This window comes from Ovis canadensis, chromosome 1, assembly GCF_042477335.2.
Source record: "Ovis canadensis isolate MfBH-ARS-UI-01 breed Bighorn chromosome 1, ARS-UI_OviCan_v2, whole genome shotgun sequence".
Taxonomy (NCBI): Eukaryota; Metazoa; Chordata; class Mammalia; order Artiodactyla; family Bovidae; genus Ovis; species Ovis canadensis.
In genome coordinates, this window is record NC_091245.1 from 142,010,411 (window position 1) to 142,029,180 (window position 18,770).

The 18,770-nt window shown below is 37.3% G+C and overlaps 1 protein-coding gene across 7 annotated transcripts in view; it reads right to left on the reverse strand.

Moving 5' to 3' along the window:
* The window catches only part of LOC138418512 (uncharacterized), a 247,343-nt gene that overhangs the window by 27,693 nt on the left and 200,880 nt on the right, over positions 1-18,770 (reverse strand). For 5 of the 7 annotated variants that reach the window (XR_011248641.1, XR_011248646.1, XR_011248629.1 and 2 more), the window contains one exon: positions 4,091-4,234. The gene's annotated coding sequence lies outside the window, so the exon portion shown is untranslated. Of the gene's footprint in view, positions 1-4,090; positions 4,235-4,907; positions 5,000-18,770 lie in introns of all 7 variants that reach the window. The other 2 variants (XR_011248650.1, XR_011248640.1) reach the window with 1 other exon arrangement.

The window sequence follows — 18,770 nt, forward strand, 5'->3', positions numbered from 1 at the left end:
ATACTTTGGCCACTTGATGAAAAGAGCCAACTCATTGGAAAAAACCCTTATGCTGAGAACGATTGAGGGTAAGAGGAGAAGGGGGTAATAGAGGATGAGATGGTTGGATGGCATCACTGACTCAGTGGACATGAGTTTCAGCAAACTCCAAGAGACAGTGAAGGACAAGGAAGTCTGGTGTGCTGCAGTTCATGGGGTCACAAAGACTCAGACACAACTTAGTGACTGAACAGCAACAAGAATCTATAGCTGCTAATTTATATTTTCTGCCATTTTGAAATTTTTAAATTTTTATTTATTTGCTTATTTTTGGCTGTGCTGGGTCTTCATTGCTCCACAGGTTTTTCTCTAGTTGCACCAAGCAGGGTCTACTCTCTTTTTGCAGTGCATGGGCTTCTCATTTCAATGGCTTCTCTTGTTGCAGAGCACAAGGTCTAGGGCGCATGGGTTTCGATAGTTGTAGCTCCCAGGCCCTAGAGCACAGGCTTAACAATTGTGGCACAAAGGCTTAGTGGCTCCACGGTTTGTGGGATCTTCCCAGATCAGGGATTGAACCCACATCTTCAGCATTAGCAGGCAGATTCCTTTTCACTGGGCCACCAGGGAAGCCCTCATTTTGAATTTTTGATTAATAATTTATTCTTAAATTACATTCAGATTGTTATGATTATAAAAATACATTTGTATGACTTGAACTTGGATCTTAAAATATAACCCAAGTTTATACATATTTCAGTACATAAGATAATGTTACATATTTCAGTACATAAGATAATGTTCAATACATAAGATAATGTTAACAAATAGGATTTCATTTCCAAAATAACAACTACTATTGGCTAAGTGCTTTACATTAATGTATTTATATATTTTAAATACTCAAAATCTGTTTTGACACGGATATAGTTATTTCTATTGTACAGGTGAGAAAAGTGAGGCTTAGAGAGGTTAAGGAATTTACCCAAAGCCCCAAAGCCAATGACTGATCAAGTCAGGATTCCAACATTATCCCTCTCTCCATAGGTCACCCTTGCAGTTGAGTCAAGATTATGCCTCCTATATCTCTATGACACTCAAAAACAACAACAAAGGAATAAAATGACTTTCTAACCACAGGTCAAATAAAATTAATGCAAGCATGCAGATTTTTAGCCTATAAGGCAAAAGTATTATATATATATATATATATATATATATATATATATATAAAGCCTGCAGTCATCAGTTTTTTCTTTAAATAAATGTGAGGAGAGGAAGAAATTATCACAGTTAAAGCAAGCTGAAGAGCACTTAAAACTCAAATCATATGACAAGAGTGGTTGTAAAGCTTAATTATTTATTTCCTGCTTTCAATTGGATCTAAAGCATGTATTACTAAGTTTAGTAGGCAATTTATTACAAATATAATAAAAAGAACAGAAAAAGTAAGGAAATAAAGAGATATCATTCATTAAGTGTTCTCTAAAGTACATCATGTCCTTTCTATACCACTGGTAACAACAAAAGAAAGCTGTATCTGGAGTAACAGGTTCTTTGGCTAACATTCAAGATACATTAAAATTAAACACCCTCAATTAATAAAATGAAATGAAATTTGATTGCCTATAACAGTCTTTTATGGAAAAAATAATAATAGCCTGCAACTTAGGAGAAGTAGTGTGAAATATGTCTGTAAACCACTAGGAAGCCTGTTGTTACAAAACTCTGAAATGCTGATGTAGCCCTGGGATCAGCAAATATATGATCTTATTGCAGATATTCAAGGCTCACAGCAGTTCAACAGAAAATTAATTAGTATCACCTCAACATAAATCTCAACAGTATTAGCTAAAATGCCAATTTTGTATTCACTTTTCATTAAAGCCAAAAATACTAATTAAAATTGATTTTTGCCTGTGCTTTGGTAAACGGCTGCCAGTTAATGGCTTTCAGTTGTAATGCAGACCTTTACTTAAATTAATTTTGTATGTTGTCTCCTTCCTTTTTATAAAGATAATAAAGTGTGAAAGGATAGGTGATGAGGGTGCAGAAAAGGGCAGTTCACATGCGGGAGGAAGAGCAAAGCATGAAGAATTCTGGGGCTTTTGCTAACTCTAGCATGACCATGCTCCTTTATGAGCTATTTTTAAATATGCGATTTCATAGGCAAAAATAAATAAGGCTCCTTATCATATAAGTGATAAGAATTCATTCTTATAAGTTGATTGAATGATTAACATATTTTTTTAAAGAATTTTCTGAGTAAAGTCATATCCTTATTTGTGTAATGTAATCCATCTGTGGCTTCCCGGGGGTCGCTAGTGGTGAAGAACCCACCAGCCAATGCAGGAGATGCAAGAAATGCAGGTTCAACTCCTGGATTGGGAAGATCCCCTGGAGTAAGAAATGGCACCCCACTCCAATATTCTTGCCTGGAAAATTCCATAGGCAGAGGAGCCTGGTGGGCTACAGTCCATGGGGCCACAAAGAGTCAGTCATGAGAAACTGAGCACATCTATTTGTAAAAATAAACAAACAACAACAACAAACATGACCATGAACTTGGCCCATGTTTGGAGGATCCTTTGGAACCAATCAAGAATAATTTAAGTCTCCATATCTCTTTCATTAGTGCTAAATAGAAAAAGAACAAAACATAAATCACTTAAACATTAATCAACAAAGGTTTTAAATATTCTTTTAACTTTTTAATTAATAAAAACAATTGATACCATGCCAGTGTTGAGTTTTGGGGCCATCAGGATTGGATATATGAGTAGGAGGTGTTGAATTTTTCCAATAAGTAACAAGGTTTAGTGAGTCACTTTTAGTCAGGTTCACTGAGGAGCCACAACTTAGAACCAGAAGCCACAAGGGCAAATCAAGTTCAGAGTTCTAGAGTGGCATGGACACAGAATGAAAAGTTGTCCAATATTTCTGGATTTAGATTAAGTATATGAGAAATATACATAAAGGAGATCCTAAACAAGAAGACCAGTTTCAAGAGTCTAAGAATCAATAAGCATAGGCAGTAATCCATCTTAATTACTATTTTTGGCTTTCATGAAAAGTGATTATAAATTTAAGATAGAACCTTAAGATCTTATATTAAATACTAAGATTCCTAAGAGGTAGGGGCAAAATGTATTCATGGTGCGCAGATTCAGGGACCTTCATGGAACCTGTGTCATTTTGTAAAGAACTCTGGGAACTTGGGACCTTACCCCTACTTTCACCCCTAACTATTACAACTACATATTTATACTTTCTATTCCATTCTCACACAAAAGCAAAACATATATCTTCTTAAGATGTTATGAGGATAGAAATTTTAATAAACAAATATACTCTGAGTTAGTAAATAATAGTTGTAAATCTCTCAGGTTCATTTTCAATGTGTTTACACAAAGGATAATTATTTAGTATGCCCTTGACATTAGGGAAGCATAAATCCCAACCATTATGAATGCCCAAAATCAGAATTATCACTACACCAAATAGATGCCATCCTAAGATGGGATAAAATATGACTTAATATTTCAGTTTGGACCATGAATTTATAAAAAGGAAGTCATTTGGGGCTTTCCATAGACTTACCTAGGGGCAAGTCTTAAGATCTCTTTATGCAGATATATTTTGCTTACATAGCTAGGATCATAATTTAGACTCTGATTTCTAAGCATGTCCTTTGGACAGCAAGGAGATCATACCAGCCAATCCTAAAAGAAATCAACCCTGAATATTCATTGGAAGGACTGATGCTAAAGCCAAAGCTCCAATACTTTGGCCACCTGAGTTGAAAAGCCGACTTATTGGAAAAGACCCTGATGCTGGGAAAGACTGAGGGCAGGAGGAGAAGGGGGACGACAGAGGATGAGATGGTTGGATGGCATCACCAACTCAATGGACATGAGTTTGAGCAAACTCTGGAAGATAGTGAAGGATAAGGAAGCCTAGTATGCTGCAGTCCATGGGGTTTCAAAGAGTGGGACACAACTGAGTGACTAACACACACACACACACACACACACACACACACACACATACAATATTCCATTGTATGCAGACTTTTAGCTCTATATTATTTTAAATGAGACATCTTTGAACTAACCTTGTATGTAATGGTCTTGATTCTCTTTTTCTATCTTGAGTTCTTCTCAAGATGTTCTTATGGTCCCTTCTGTAAATATATTCTTGTTGTCTCTGTCTCACCACTTCATTAGAAGTGGAGAGTTAAGTGAAAGAATTTTGATAACTGCAAAATAAAAATGGGTTATCACTCACAGATTTACCCTGCTCTGAGTAAACAACTATGTTCTAATCATTCCCCAAGTCATAGTGATTTGTTCCCTGTGGTCTGAGCTTATAGGACTATTACCTAGTGCCGTCTCACCACAAATAAATCTACACATTGATTATTAAAGTTGCAAAACTGCTTTATCACAGGATACTACAGGAGGGATCAACTGTTAACATCACATGAAGAAATTAAGAAAGTGAAGACAGAGAAGTAACAGGAGTACCTGTGAAAAATAATTATTTTTGAATCATGGACATTAATAAATCAATGAGTGGGTCATGAAATCAATCATTTAGTTATGATCATCATTTTAAAATATGAAATAGAATAAATAGGAAGAATAGAAAAATAAAACTGTATTGCTCATATTAAGATGAAGTACAAGTGTGTGTTTGCATGGGGTATGTGTTCTGGGTTTGCCCCTGCTGCTGCTAAGTCACTTTAGTTGTGTCCAACTCTGTGTGGCCCCATAGACGGCAGCCCACCAGGCCCCTCCATCCCTGACATTCTCCAGGCAAGAACACTGGAGTGGGTTGCCATTTCCTTCTCCATTGCATGAAAGTGAAAATTAAAAGTGAAGTCGCTCAGTCATGTCTGACTCTTAGCAACTCCATGGACTGCAGCGTACCAGGCTCCTCCATCCATGGGATTTTCCACGCAAGAGTACTGGAGTGGGATGCCATCACATTCTCCATTTCTGGGTCTATTTAATGCTTATTTCTGTTGGTGAAAGAAAGTGAAAGTCACTCAGTCATGTCCGGCTTTTGCAACCCCAAGGACTATACAGTCCATGGAATTCTCCAGGTCAGAATACTGGAGTGGGTAGCCTTTTCCTTCTCCAGGGGATCTTCCCAACCCAAGGATCAAACCCAGGGATCAAACCCAGGTCTCCCACATTGCAGGCGGATGCTTTACCAGCTGAGCCACAAGGGAAGCCCATTTCTGTTGGTGGGTGATGGGCAAAAGACAATTTGCCAAAATGTGATTTCAGTTTGGGTTCTCTTTTTGTTTCTTCCTTGAACATTGATGTGGTTTTAAAAAGCAAATACTATACATATACTTCCCTAATCTCTACAAAAGTATTTATGGAATTTCCTAAGAGGTGACTTACATCAACCTAATTCACTATTTACTGTGTCTGCATATTACTTCCTAGTATGGATGTAGGATTGTTTGACTGTTCACCTATTTGAGTAATTTACTGTTTTTCTAGTTTTGTGATTAACAATCCTATCAAAGACATCCTTAACAAGTCCTTACCTATTGTGACTTTATTTGGGCTGGATCCCCACAAATAGGAATGCACATCACGCGGTTTACAAACTGACATCTGGAGTGATACTATAACATCCTTTTATCTTGTTCTAGACTTGCTTTACTTCTGGCTTGAAGTTTTTTAATCTTTGCTGAAATGGTTTTTTACCTTTCCTTCAGAATCTGGGTGTACCAGTCTGGATTCTTGGTTATATACCAAGAGAAATCAACTTGTGTAACAAATCAATAATATCTGGTTGGAAAGTACATCAGTCACTAACACAACTGAGAGAAAACTGGAATTCAAGACTCAGAACAAGGGAAGAGTGTGTCCAAGTCTCACCATGGTACAGTTTAATGAGAAGGTATCTCAGGGAGCACTAGTGGTAAAGAACCTGCCTACCAATGCAATGCAGGAGACATAGCGGCATGGGTTCAATCCCTGGGTCAGGAAGATCCCCTGGAGAAGGGCAGGGAAACCCACTCCAGTATTCTTGCCTGGAGAATCCCACGGACAGAGGAGCCTGGAAGGCTTCGGTCCATGGGGTCGCAAAGAGTCTGACACGACTGAAGCGACTTAGCATGCACTCGTGGGATTTCACAGTCTCCACCAGAATTAGTATTTAACACTGAGACTTAAAACTCTTTAGCTGTCTATAGTCTATGTTCCTCCCCTAAAGATTTCAAAGCCAAAGTAGAGAACCCACTTGTATGAGCCTATGATGCAGGCCACCTCACTGATTCTAGGGATCCGTCAAAAGGACTTTATGTCCAACCCAGTTCTCTGTAAAGTAAGAAAAGTGAGCCTCCTACTCATTTTCTGATGCCTTTCAAATGTATTAGAGTTCACAGCTTGCATTACCCAGGATCTATTTACAAACTTATCATATTTACCATTTCAAAGCAAAAATTTTAATGATACAATTAAATGTTTCTGGCATAGTCACAAAAGGATCTCCTCCTCCCAAAACCTCATGAGTTACTTCATCCAGATTATCATCCTCTCTATAGTTTTATCACTGCTTTATGTGGATATTCTATAATCAGTGAAATAAACTGTTAATTTCACCATAACCAACTCCCTTAAATTAGAATAGGAAAATAAAATGACCAGAAGAAACTGAAAACTAGTTCAACTAACTAAAATATTCAAAACACAATGACCTATAAAATATAAGCACTATACTCCCTTTTTAAAACAGTGCCTCTGCTAATTAAGATTCTTTACTTAGTAAGATATCTCAAAGTTCTACTCCTTATGGAAGAGAACTGTTACAGATCATCTTCAGTGTGGTAACAACTCCCCAATCACAGAACCTTGGAAAAACAAACATGTATTTCTCCATCAAGTTACATGAAAGCGGCAAGTCATACGTGGGTAGGCACCAGATCTGTTCCATGTCTCTTCTTTCTTAGACCCAGGCTGGAGGAGAAATCATCCAGTCCTTTACTGATCCATTCACTCTTCTCTCTCCTCAATTCATCAACACTTCCCTCCCCAGTCTCCAATTAAGCTTTCACCCTTATCTCTCAAATGAGAATACTTCTGTTAAGCAGAAACAACACTACAGTGAGATAAATGAGGCAATAAAATTTGTACCTTGTGTTGGGTACAAAATGCAAGAGGCAATAAAAATTCATCTATGCAGATAAATAATTCTCAGGGAATATTTCAATGTCAAAATTAATGCCAAAGGTCACAGTGAAATAATCAAACGTTTAAAAGACAGGCTCAGTATTACTGATATTTCCGTTTGCCTCAGTCTCCAATATGGCTTAGCATGGTATTGTTACAATTCTTTCATTTTCTAAACTTTGAATATTGCATTCCCTTTGGATTTACATTAATTTTTTTAAATTGTGTATTAAGATATCATTTAATTGCATTAAAATACTGAGATTTTTGGCAACCAACGCAAATGCCTCACTTGGCTTACCCTAGTCCTGGCCCTGATATTAAAATTACCAGTGACACAAATATGACTGAAACTAGTGACTCAGTCCTCAGGTCTTATCATACTTGACCTGTGAGCAGCATTTGATATGGCCAATCACTGTCTTCTTTAAATAAATTCTGCATATAACTTCTAGGACACAAGTCTCTCAGATCTTCTCCCATCTCACTGGGCACTCTCTTCGTGTCCTTTGCTCATTCACCCACACTCTTTTAACATTGGAGGGCCCAGGTTTCCATTCTCGGATCTTTTCTCTTCATTTATTTCTACTCAATCCCTAAAGTATCTAATTGAGTTCTACAGCTTTAAAAATCGCTTTTAGTTTAAAAATTCAAATTTATATGTCATCTTGGTCTATTCCAGCTGCTTTAGCAAAATTCCAGAGATTGAGTGGGTTACAAATGACGGAATTTCATTTCTCACAGTTCTGGAGGCTAGAAAATCTGAGATCAGGATGTCAGCATGGCAGGGTTCTGGAGAAGGCCGTCAATCAGGTTGCAGATCGCTGACTTCTCACTGTCATCATAGGGTGGGAGGGGCTAGATGACCCCCTGGAGCCCCTTTCATAAGAGCCAATCATAAGAGTTTTTACAATCCCAACCATAAGGGTTCTACCCTCTTGCTCTAAGTACCTCCCAGAGGTCCTACCTCCTAATACCATCCCACTGGAGGTTATGGTTTTAGCATACGAAATGGGGGGCACAAGTATTCAGACCATTGCACCCTGAAGTTCAGACTAGCACATCCAACTGCCTCTTGGTCACCATCTTGTTCCCCTACTTGTTTGCTTTCAGATTCATTCCCTGACTTCTCCTGTTTCCTTCCTTTTGGGCTTCCAGACCCTTTCAGCTAGTGGATGGCACTGGCAGAAGCCTGGAGGGCAGAAGTAAAATAAAAGCAGACAGGAAAAAAATAATAATAAATAAATGAATTTTTAAAAAAGCAACAAGTGCTACTACTTCGTTGTCAGCTCCAGCTGGAGCTCCTTCATCCACTGGGATGCTCCCATCTTGGCTCTATATCCATGATGGCTCCAATTTTTTCCCAGTTTTACTGAGAAATAATTGACACATACCAGTGTGTAGGTTTACATCATGCTGATTTGATTTAAATGTAATATAAAATAATTACCATTAGTTACATCCTTCTTCTCGGACAGATATAGTGAGGAAAAAGAGAAAAAAAGGAAAACAAATTCACCTTGTGATAAGAACCCATAGGATTTTCTCTCTCAACAATTTTCCTATAAATCATAATTTTTGACTCTGGAAATGCCCACTCTCTTTAGAGGTTCCTCCAGCCCAAAGAGTGGTAGCTATTTCCTGATGTGGCTAATCTCAGGTCAAAAACTTTAATTATTGTCTTTCTTTTATTTCACAAATTCAAACTATCAAGAAAATTGTCTGGCTTTACTCTAAAAATGTATCCAGAGTGTGATTATCTCTCACTATCTCCCACTACTACCAACCTGTTTTAAGACACAATCACCTCTCGTCTTAATCATTGCCCTTTTAGCCTCCTAACTTTATTCTATTTTCCACCTAGTGTATTCGTTATACTTCAGCCAACAGTGGGCCTTTTAAAATATAACCTGGATCATGTCAAACTTCATAAAATGATCTGTTTGCCAACTCACTTAAAAGATGGCCTGTGATGCCCAAAATGATCTACTGCCTGTATTTCTAGGGCCACCTCATTTGCTATGTATCAGCTACTCTTACCACCTTGAAATTCAGGCCACTGCTTTTATAGTCTTTACATTTCTTCTTCCTTATACTTGAAAAATTTCCCCCCCCCCAGATATTTTTATGATGTACATCCTCTCTTCCATCAGGCTTCCACTGGTATAGTTCAAACTAACATCCAACACTGTTACAAGGTCCCATCCTCTGACCTCTCTGATTTCCCTTGAGCTTTTTTTTCTGTATAGCATATACCAGAATTTGATATATGATGTATTTACATGCTATTATTTTCATCATCAGTTTCTCCTCTTCATGTTAGCTCAAAAGGACAGGAACTTGTTCTTCCTTTCATTTTTAGTATTTAGAAAGATGACTGACACAGAATTGACCCTCAACAGCTATTTTAAATGAATTAATTAATAACAGGCACTTATACCACTCCAATTAAGATAACCTCTTTTCAGTTCCAACCAATATAATGTAATCAATATAGTAAAACTATATGTTGGTGGAATCCTGAGTCAAATTTTGAAGATGCAATGATAACTTTTCAAAGTCCTGCTATCTTCCAGTCAGTGGAATAAAAGAAATAAGAAAAATAATTTTTCAGATAACTAATTACATACCAGGTGTCAGGGTACATTGATTTGCTCCACTAAGGAGACCACATTTGAAACAGCAACTGTAATTGAAGTAACCACCTGGCAATTTCTGGAACTCATCTATCTTTAGCAGCAGCCATATTGTAAAGATAAATGAGGATGGAGTAGAAATCAACTGCCCACATCTTTTAAGGATGTGATTGTGACACTAACCTCTGCTCTTGCACAGGGATGCACTATTGCTTGGGTCAAAATTCTATTTATCAGCTAACTTTCCATAAGGGCCTACATCGCCTGGCAGTCTGCAGTAGCACTGTGAACTCCTAGAAATTCGTTTGCACTCCCAAGCACTGTCAACTAATCATAAACGTGACACAGTCGTGATGGGAAGTGGAAAGAGGATAATGTAGAGAATCCTAGAATGAAGAGTCTCACTATGTGTTTGTTTTTCCTCAAAAGCACTTTAAACTCCCTTCACTTGTAGATACTGGTTCGATGGATTGATCATTTGATGATGAGAAGAGGGATGTACATTCTCTAAAAACTGATTCATCAGGCCTCAGTTCAAATCAACCAGCATCTTAATGGACTTCCTTCCTACCTAACATGGGATGCAGGCAAGCCATTCCGACACCACACTAACTTTGTTCCTCATGAGAAGTGAGACTCCTTGTCCTCCCCAGAATTCAACTATCAAGGAATCGGTTTCACCTCCAACATCTCGCTATGTGTCCAGCCTACAGGGAGCAACCTCTAAAGCCCCTTTCCAAAGTAATAGCATTTTTTACTCACAAATTTATTTTTTTCAAGGTCTTGGTAAAATATATTCTGAGCCACACTAGATCATGTTAGATAAATTCACCCCATCACCTTAGTCTCCTGAAGTCTTTGAACTTCTTCTCCATTAGTATCAAGTTTCTGGCATCTCTCCTTCATTAAATATGCATCATCATTAAGTACAGGTTGCAATTTGTATTTGAAAACTGATCAAGCAAACAATTTTTAAAATTCTCAAAAAATTAAATCGCCAGTCTATGTCTGACGCAGGATGCAGCATGCTTGGGGCTGGTGCATGGGGATGACCCAGAAAGATGTTCTGGGGAGGGAGGTGGGAGGGGGGTTCATGTTTGGGAATGCATGTAAGAATTAAAGATTTTAAAATTTAAAAAATAAAAAACTAAAAATTAAAAAAAAAAAAAAAACCTTCAAAAAAAAAAAAAATAAATAAAAATTCTCAAAAAATAAAAATAAATAAATAAAATAAAATAATTCTGAGTGAAAATGAGGAAAGTTACCTTAGTAAAGAATCTCCCAAAGATTAAAAACTTATGACATCTTTGGGCACAAAAAGCATAACTTTTTCAGGAAGGCTTGCATTGATTGGCATGACTGACTTAACAGAGATGGCAATTTAAGATTTGCAAAGAACTTCATGTCATTAGCACTCAATATGCCAGCAAATCTGGAAAACTCAGCAGTGGCCACAGGACTGGAAAAGGTCGGTTTTCATTCCAATCCCAAACAAAGGCAATGCCAAAGTATACTCAAACTACTGAGCAATTGCACTCATCTCACACACTAGCAAAGTAATGCTCAAAATTTTCCAAGTCAGGCTTCAACAATACATGAACCATGAACTTCCAGACATTTAAGCTGGATTTAGAAAAGGCAGAAGAACCAGAGATCAAATTGCAAACATCTGTTAGATCATGAAAAAAGCAAGAGAGTTCCAGAAAAACATCTACTTCTGCTTTATTGACTATACCAAAGCCTTTGACCATGTGGCTCACAAAAAACTGTGGAAAATTCTTGAAGAGATAGGAATACCAGACTACCTTACCTGCTTCCTTGAAATATGTATGCAGATCAAGAAGCAATAGTTAGAACTGAACATAGAACAAACAACAGACTGGTTACAACTCGGGAAATGAGTACATCAATTCTGTATAGTGTCACCCTGCTTATTTAACTTATGTGCAGAGTATATCATGTGAAATGCCAGGCTACATGAAGCACAAGCTGGAATCAAGATTGCTGGGAGAAATATCAATAACCTCAGATATGCAGATGACACCACCCTTACGGCAGAAAGCAAAAAATAACTAAAGAACCTCTTGATGAAAGTGAAAGAGGAGAGAGAAAAAGTTGGCTTTAAAACTCAGCATTCAGAAAACTAAGATCATGGCATCTGGTCCCATCACTTCGTGGCAAATAGATGGGGAAACAATGGAAACAATGACAGACTTTATATTTTGGGCCTCCAAAATCACTGTAGATGGTGACTGCAGCCATGAAATTCAAAGATGCTTGCTTCTTGGAATAAAAGCTATGACCAACCTAAACAGCATATTAAAAAGCAGAGACATTACTTTCCCAACAAAGGTCTGTCTAGTCAAAGCTATGGTTTTTCCAGTAATCATGGAGGGATGTGAGAGTTGGACTATAAAGAAAGCTGAGTGCCAAAGAATTGACAATTGATGCTTTGGGACTGTGGTGTTGGAGAAGACTCTTGGGAATCCCTTTGAATGCAAAGAGAGCCAACCAGTCCATCCTAAAGGAAATCAGTCCTGAATATTCATTGGAAGAACAGATGCTGAAGCTGAAACTCCAATAGTTTGGCCACCTGATGCGAAAAACCAACTCATTGGAAAAGACCTTGATGCTGGGAAAGATTGAAGACAGGAGAAGAAGGGGATGACAAAGGATGAGATGGTTGGATGGCATCACAATGCGATGGACATGAGCTTGAGTAGGCTCGAGGAGATGGTGATGGACAGGGAAGCCTGGCGTGCTGCAGTCCATGGGGCCACAAAGAGTCCGACATGACTGAGCGACTGAAGTGAACTGAACTCATATCATCATATATATTTCCATACCAATTCTCAGTTTCCAGACCTTTTTATAAGTGATATCATGGACCAAAAAGTCAGCTGATATAGTAATTTAGTAACTAATTGGATCAAAGTATACATTTGGGTCCTGATTAACTCAGCCCTATGGCTTCAAAAGGTTAGTGAATCTTTGAAAAAGTCATAGAACGTCAATGCCTTGAGCTGAGAACCTAGGCACTTACAATTGTCATTCTACCTTTCTGACTTGTCCAGTACTGTTAGAAAAAGCCACCCAACCTCACAGTCCTTGATTTCTTTTTACCTATCCTATTTTTCTAAGGCAAGAGACACTGAATTTTTGAAGGATTTGCTTTCAAAGGATACTTTAACATAATTGACAACAGGTAAAAGTTAATTTAGTTTAAATAACTATATCACTAATGCATATAATGAATTTCCAGATTATTTCTTCAGGAATCTTAAAAATATTCTCATTGCTTTTAGTCCCAACTATGTCATCTTCCCTGGTGGCTCAGAGATTAAAGAGTCTTCCTCCAATGCAGGAGACCCAGGTTCGATCCCTGGGTCGGGAAGACCCCCTGGAGAAGGAAATGGTAACCCACTCTGGTATTCCTGCCTGAAGAATCCCACGGACAGAGAAGCCTGGTAGGCTACAGTCCACGGGGTCATAGATAGTCGAACACAACTGAGTGACTTCACTTCCACTTTCATGTTATATTCTACTTATTTCCACTCCTGGTAATAATTTCTTTATTCTTGGTTATGAGCAAGATCTTACTCTGGGGAGTGGGCAAGATAGCAGAGTAGGAGGACCCTGGGCTCAACCCATGGGCCCACCAAAACTACAGCTGTTTACAGAGCAACTATCAATGAGGATGACAAGACTAGCAGGAAAGATTTTTCACAGCTAATAATATAAAGAAGGAACCACAATGAGAGGGGTAGGAGGGGCAGAGAAACAGTATAGTCAAGACCCACACGCCAGGATAGGTGACCCACAAACAGGAGGACAGTTGAAACTGCGAAGGTTCTTCCCAAGAAGAACGAGGTCTAAGCCCTACACTGGACTCCTTAGTCCATGGATACTGCACCAGGAAGACAAGTCTCCAGAATGTTTGACTTTGAGGGCCAACAGAGCTTGCATATGGGAGAGCCAGAAGGCAACAGGAAACAAAGACTCCACTTTCAAATGGCTTCCCTGGTGGCTCAGACAATACAGAATCTGCCTGCAATGTGGGAGACCAGAGTTTGATCCCTGGATTTGGAAGATCCCCTGGAAAAGAAAATGACAACACACTCCAGCATTTTTGCCTGGAAAATCTCATGGACAGAGGAGCCTAGTGGTTCCTCATATAGTCCATGGGGTCGCAAAGAGTTGGATATGACAGAGTGACTAACATACACACTCAAAAGGCACAGGCATAATCTTACACACTCTGAGGCCTAGCATAGAGGCAGTAATTTAATAAAAGCCTGAATCAGACCAACTTGCTAATCTTGAAGAGCTTCTCAAAGAAGCAACAGGTCAGTAGGACTCCCTTGAAGACACAGGTGCTGGAGGCAGCTGTTTTGGGGAGGTTGTTCTATCATAAAGACATGGGCACTGGCAAACATTATGTTGGAATTCTAGCTCTAGCTTATTAGTACTGGGACCCAGCCCTGCCCACTAAGCTGGTTTACCCAGTCTAAGACCCCACAAGCAGAGCAGCCAGTTCTGTGGGGACCCAGCAACATCCACAGGCAGGCTGAGACCAACACGAGAACTCCCAAGCCCCGAGCTCTGCCCAGAATGGAGTGTATTACTGGGGTCTATAGGGCAACTCCAACATAAGGCCACTTCTCCAAGATAGAGAAAGGTAAACAATCTACTGAATACATACAAATAGATACAAAGAATTAGGCAAAATGAGGTTGTAAAGGAATGTTTCAAACAAAGGAAAAAGATAAAACTCTAGAAGAACTAAGCAAACTGGATGAAACTATCTACCTAATACAGAGATCAAGGTAATGATCTTAAAGACGTTCAGTGAACTTAGAAGGATGGATGATCAGGGTGAGAAGCTTTATAGAGAGTTAGAAATATAAAGAGGAATTGAATAGAGCTGAAGAATACAATAACTAATTGAAAAATTAACTAGAAGAATTCAACAGTACATTAGATGATACAAAGGAAAGGTTCAGGGAACTAGGAGACACAGTAGTGGAAATTCACCCAAGCCAAGAGAAAAGAAAACAAAGATCAAAAAATGAGGACACTTTGAGACCTCTGAAACAACATCAAGCATACTAAAGTTCACATTTTGGGGGTGTCAGAAGGGGAAGAGGGAGAGAAATGTCAGAGAATATATTTGAAGATATAATAGCTGAAAACTTTCCTAACCTGGGGAAGGAAACAGACATCCAGTTCCAGGAAAACATAGAGTATCAAAAAATATCACCCCAAAAAGATCCACATCAAGGCACATTGTAATTAAAATGGCAAAATTTAAAGATAAAGAGAGAATATTAAAGGCAGCAAGAGAAAAGCAAACCGTTATATACAAAAAAACACCCATAGATTGTCAGATAAATTTTCAGCAGAAACTTTGCTGACCAGAAAAGAGTGGCCCAATATAATTAAAATTATGAAAGAAAAGAAAGAAAGGGAGAAAAATAACACAGCCAAGAATACTCTAACCAAAAAGCTCTCTTTTAAAGAGAAATAAAGAGTTTTATATAAAAGCTAAGAACTCAGCACCACTAAACTAGCTTTACAAGAAATGTTTGAGGGACTTCTCTAAGTGAAAAAGAAAAGGCTAAAACTAAAAATCTGACAATTATAGGAGGAAAAAATCACATTAGTAAAGGCAAATATACAGTAAAGATAATAGTTCAAACACTTATTAAGCTAGTAGGAAAACAATAAAAAGGCAAAACATAAAAGATGTAAAATATGTTGTCAAAAATATTAAATTGGGGGAGTAAAAATGTAGGGCTGTTAGAATCAATTTAGATTTAAAAGATTATCAATTTAATTAATTAATTATATATATATGTATATATGTGTGTGTGTGTGTGTGTGTGTGTGTTTATTTCTCCTGGTAACCACAAACCAAAAATCTGTAATAGATATACAAAAAAGAAAAAGGAATCCAAATATAAAATTAAAGATAATAATCAAGTCACAAGGGAAGAGAGCAAAAGAAGGTGAAATGAATAAAAAAGAACTACAGAAACAATGAATGAAATAGCAATAAGTATCTGTCAAATAATTAAATATAAATGGACTAAATGCTCCAAACAAAGAGATAGAATGGCTAAATAGATACAAAAACAAGACTCATTTATATACTGGCTACAAGAGACTCGCTTCATATCTAAAGACACAAACAGATTGAGTGAAGGGATGGAAAAAGGTATTCCATGCAAATGGAAACAGAAAGCTAGAGTAACAATACTTGGAAATGAAAGTGAAAGTCACTCAGCCACTAAGTTGGTCTGACTCTTTGCGACCCTATGGACTGTAGCCTGCCAGGCTCCTCTGTCCATGGAATTATCTATACAAAATACTGGAGTGGGTAGCGATTCCCTTCTCAAAGGGATCTTCCTAACTCTGGGATCAAAATAACCTTTAAAATAAAAGCTGTAAGAAGAGACAAAGAAGGATATAACGTAATGATAAAGGGAACAATCAGCAATAATATATAACAATTACATCCACATATCTATATATACATATATGTATGTGCATGCTCAGTTGCTTTAGTCATGTCTCTTTGCAACCCTATGAACTGTAGCCCACCAGACTCTGTCCATGGGATTCTCCAGGCAAGGATACCAGAGTGGGTTGTCATGCCCTCCTTCAGGGGATCTTCTCGACCCAGGGATCGAACCCGCATCTCCTGTGTCTCCTGCATTGCAGGTGGATTCTTTACCACTGAGCCACCAGGGAAGCCCCAATTTGTCTACACATGTGCGCGCACACACACACATATATATATGGCCCCAACACAGAATACCTAAACATGGAGAGCAAATATTAACAAATATAATAAAAGAAAATGACAGTAACACAATAACAGTAGGAAACTTCAACACCCCACTTTTATCAATAAACAGATCATCCAGATATAATATCAATATGGAAACACTAGCCTTAGAGAATACACTACAGCAGAGGAACTTCAGAAATATGTATAGAATGGTTCATCCAAAAGCAGTAGAATAGGCATTCTTTTCAAGTGCACATAGAACATTATACAGGATGTATATCACCTGCAAGACAACAAAACAAGTCTCAATAAAATTGAGAAGATTGAAATCATATCAGCATCTTTTCCAGTCAGAATGTTATGAGACTAGTAAATAATAATAACAAGAAAACTGCAAAAACAACCCCACAAACATGTGGAGGCTAAATATTATGTTAGCAGCCAACCAATGGGTCATTGAGGAAATCAAAGAAGAAATAAAAAATAACTGGAGACAAATGAAAACAAAAACACAGTGATCCAAAATCTGCGGGATGTACAAAAGTGGTTCAAAGAGGGAAGTTTATATTGATACAAGCCTACCTCTGGAAACAAGAAAAGTTTCAAATAAACAATCTAACCTTATGCTTAAAGGAACCAGAAAAAGAAGAACAAACAAAACCCAAAATTGGTAGAATGAAAGAAATTATGAAGATCAGAGCAAAAATAAATGAAACAGAGACTTTAAAAAGGGTGAGGGTAGAATTAATGAAAAAAAGAGCTGGTTTTTTGCAATGATAAACAAAATGATAAGTGTTTAGACAAATTCATCAAGAAAAAAACTCTCTCATTGACAGAATTAAAATGAAATCAGATGAAAAGAAGTTATAAATGATGCCAAGGAAGTACAAAGAATCATAAAACGCTACTATGAACAACAATATGCCAATGGACAGCCTAGAAGAAATGGATAATTTCCCAGAAATGTGAAATCTCCCAAAATTAATCAAGAAGGAATGGTATTACTGGTTAATTACAGACCAATATCAGTAATGAAACTGAGATAGTAACTAAAAAAACTTCCAGCAAACAAAAGTCTAGGACCAGATGACTTCAGAGCTTAAAAGCACCAAATATTTAAAGGAGGAGTTAATGCCTATACCTCTCAACCTATTCCAAAAACTTGAAGAAAGGATGCTTCCAAACTCATTCTATGAGGCCAGTATGATACCAAACCCAGAGACAACACAAAAAAAGAAAATTATAAGCCAATATCCCTGATGAACATAGATGCAAAAATTCTCAACAAAGTATCTGCAAACTGAATTAAACAATAAATTAAAAGGATCATACATCGTGATCAAGTAAGATTTATATCAGGGATACAAGTATGGTTCAATATCCACAAATAAGTGTGATATTCCACATCAACAAATTGAAGATTAAAAATCACATGATTATCTCAATAGATTCAGAAAATGCATTTGACAAAATTCAATATCCATTTATCATAAAAACTCTCAACAAAGTGGGTATGAGGGGAATATGCTGTAATATAATAAAGCCACATATGATAAGCCTACAGAAAAAATCGTACTCAATAATGAAAATCTGAATGCATTTCTGTTGGGCTCAAAAACAAGAAAAGCATGCTCACTCTTGTAATTTTTTTTAACACGGTATTGGAAGTCCTAATCACAGAAATCAGACAAGAAAAAGAGATAAAATGCATGGAAATTAGAAAGAAAGAAGTAGAACTGTCATTATTTGGAAATGACATTATACTACATTTAAAAAATGCTGAAGCCTACCCAAAACCTCTTGGAACTAATAAATGAATTCAGTTAATTTGAAGGATACAGAATTAGTATACAGAAATCTGTCACATTTCTATACACTAACAGCAAACTATCATAAGGAGAAATTAAGAAAACAATCCTATTTACAATCACATCAAAATGAATAATACACCTAGTAATAAACTTACTAAGGTGATGAAAGACCTGTACTCCAAGAACTATAAGACACTTATGAAGGAAATTGAAGACAATGTAAATAAATGAAAACATATATTGTGTTCATGGATTAAAAGAATTAATACTGCAAAAATTAAAATACTACCCAAAACAATCCATAGATTCAACGCAAACCCTATCAAAATAACCAATGGCCTTTGTCACAGCACTAAAACAT